This window comes from Ochotona curzoniae, unplaced genomic scaffold, assembly GCF_017591425.1.
Source record: "Ochotona curzoniae isolate NIBS_2020 unplaced genomic scaffold, NIBS_Ocur_1.0 contig_3622, whole genome shotgun sequence".
NCBI classification, from domain to species: Eukaryota; Metazoa; Chordata; class Mammalia; order Lagomorpha; family Ochotonidae; genus Ochotona; species Ochotona curzoniae.
The window spans coordinates 27,338,631-27,341,326 of record NW_024465926.1 but is presented as its reverse complement, the minus strand read 5'-3'; the positions used below and the strand labels follow the sequence as shown (position 1 = coordinate 27,341,326).

The following is a 2,696-nucleotide window of genomic DNA, read 5'->3' as shown; positions in this document are numbered from 1 at the left end:
TTCACTTCCCAAGTGGTCGCAACAGCCAGACCTGAATCGATCCAAAGCCAAGAGCCAGGAGCTCCTTTCAGGTCTCCCATATGTGGGTGTAGAGTCCCAAAGCTTTGAGCCATCCTCTACTGCTTTCCCGGGCCACAAACTGGGAGTTGGATGGGAAGTGGGTCAACTGGGACATGAACCAGCACCCATATGTGGAATACTCCATTGGATGTGGAGTATTAGCCAATCAAGCCATCACACTGACCTGATCCCCTTTCTTTGACAATCTCCCCTCACCTGCCCTTCTTCTCTCTCCCCTCAACCCTACTGGCTGCCTTTCTTCCAGTCGTAACTACACTCACGTCCCTTGGACCTTCGTATCCTAGGCTCCTAACATCCTTCTTTCTCCCTCATCCAGTTCATCACCTTAGAGCAGCTCTTCAATTCTCATAGCCACTCCTGTTTATTCCCTGCCTCCTTCCCCAGCACCTGGACTTCTTCCACAGGGGCCATGCTAACCTTCTCTGTATCATTCAAATATGAGTACATGTACTGCCAAAATGAGCACAAGTCTGGACTCCTTAAAGTCTTTCTCTTTCTTGTCTGTCAGTGAGCCCCAAATGCCTGGAATAGGGTCTGGCACACACCGGGGGCTCCAGAAATATTTGCCACACATACGAAGGAACTTCTCAGGGGACATCACTGTTCTCCCAGGTACCAGTGGCCAAAGGATGGGAACTTCCCTTCTGGGTCACCATAGTCTCTTGATTAGACTCCTGCCACACCGTGATGAAAATGATGAACTGAGGCCACGAGAGAAAAAGGGCTTCTTTTAGGGATTTACTTATTTGATGGAAAGAGAGAGAAAGAGAAAGCTTCCATCTACTGTTTCACTCCCAAATGGCCGCAACAGCTAGTGGCTGGGCTAGTCTGAAGCCAGGAGCCTTGAACTCCATCTGGGTTTCATGCTTGAGTGACAAGAACCCCAAGTACTTGAGATATCATCTGCTATATCCCAGAAACATCAGAAGCAGAGTAATGGTTTAGATATCCCAAATAGTAGCTTTAAGCAACTATACCACAATGCCTGCCCCAAGCAGACTGCTTAAGGCACTGGCAAGAATTAAAGATAAATATAGAAGAGGCACCAGTAGAGCTGAAAGGGGCTGCCTTGACTGGCGGGAAACCCAGAAGGCCCCACATCCATCCCCTGAATGCTCATGCAAGAAAGGGCTGGCCAACTTCCCAGAAGGGCAATGGCAGAGGCCATCCTAAGCAAGCACACAGGACTTTCCCTACTGCCCTTGGACAAGAGAATGCTCCAGCAGGAGCATGAGCATTTGGCCTATCAATGAAGATTTCAGAGCACCTTGCTCTGATACCCAATTCTGGCTCCATGTCCAGAGCCCCACCACTGTGCACCCTGGTCGGCAGCAGGTGATGGCTCAAAGGTTGAGTTCTCGCCACCCACGAGGTAGACCCATATCAAACTCCAAGCTTGGGACTCTAACTCAGTCTTGGCTGCTGTGGATCAAGGGAGGGTAAACCTTTGGCAGGAGTTCTTTCTGTGTTTCTCCCTGCTTTGCAAATGAAATATATATATGTAGACCCTGTGGCTCCAGATGAAGGAGTCTAGGCTTGCAGCTTGCAGAGCTTTCCTTGCTGTTTCTCAATGTGGATGAATCAGCTTTTCCCATCCTTAGACCCTGTGATGCGCAACTTCAAGCACTCACATCTCTCTCCTCTTGCAGGTGGAGATGCTTCCATAATTAGTCTATGCTGTCAGAGAGATGACACCTGCAAGAGCGGCTGGAACGTGCCACCTGGGCATGGGGCCAGGCACTCGTGACTGACAAGTCCTGTGTCTGTGAGAAGGCGGATCTACCAGGGCTTTAATAAACCCTTCATTGCAACCACTCATACCTGGTTCCTCTGCCTGGTGCAGGATCTCTGGGTGTCAAAAGTGCATGCTTTTTTTTTCTTGAACTTGAGAAGCCCTGGCAGGAAGGCACAGGATGCTACCTCCTGAAGTGAGATGGCAGAGCACACAGTCCAGCCGCCTCCTACCCCTCCAACCAGAGGATGCACTTTGCTCATGGCTGCTGGCTTCCTGTCCTGCTTTCCCAACCCTCTGCAGGACATCTCCTCATGTCTTTGTTGGCTTGGATTTATCATCTGGGTTGGAGTCTCGGGGATCCTGAAGGCACGGGAACCGGGGATCTGGAGGTGGTTGGAGGCTGACGTTCCCATGATGACCTCTGCACGTTGTGCCCTCACAGCTTCCCCAGCAGGGGAGCAGGACAGAACAGACTGCCTTGCCATTTGCAGATGCAGCTGGGCAGGCTCGTGGAGGAGCAAGGCTGGCCTCTGCGTCCATGTTGAGCTCAGGACAGATTCAGTGTGAGCCGATTTCCCTGGATGATGCTTATTCCTGTGTCGAACAACCAGGTCGTGAGTGGCTACCATGTGCTGGGATGTTTCTAGGAGTTCCTGATGGAGAAGCAGCCTGTGCTGTCCCGGAACTCAGCCTCTCAGACTGCCACCTGCACCAAATGGTTATCTTTTGCTGATTTGACTTTGCAACAAGGTTTCTTCCTCTTTCTTTCCTAGTACGATGCAGGGTGGGTGGGGCAGGGTGGGGGATTCTAAAAGCATTGCCATAGCTCTCTCCCTTTTTTTTTCTTTCCCTTCTAATGACTTCAATAACTTTGATACAA

At 50.6% G+C, this 2,696-nt stretch overlaps 1 pseudogene; it reads right to left on the bottom strand.

Annotated features, from left to right (window-relative positions):
• Nucleotides 1-476: 476 nt before the first annotated feature.
• Nucleotides 477-547, bottom strand: LOC121158137 (annotated as a pseudogene).
• Between the last annotated feature and the right edge of the window lie 2,149 nt (nt 548-2,696).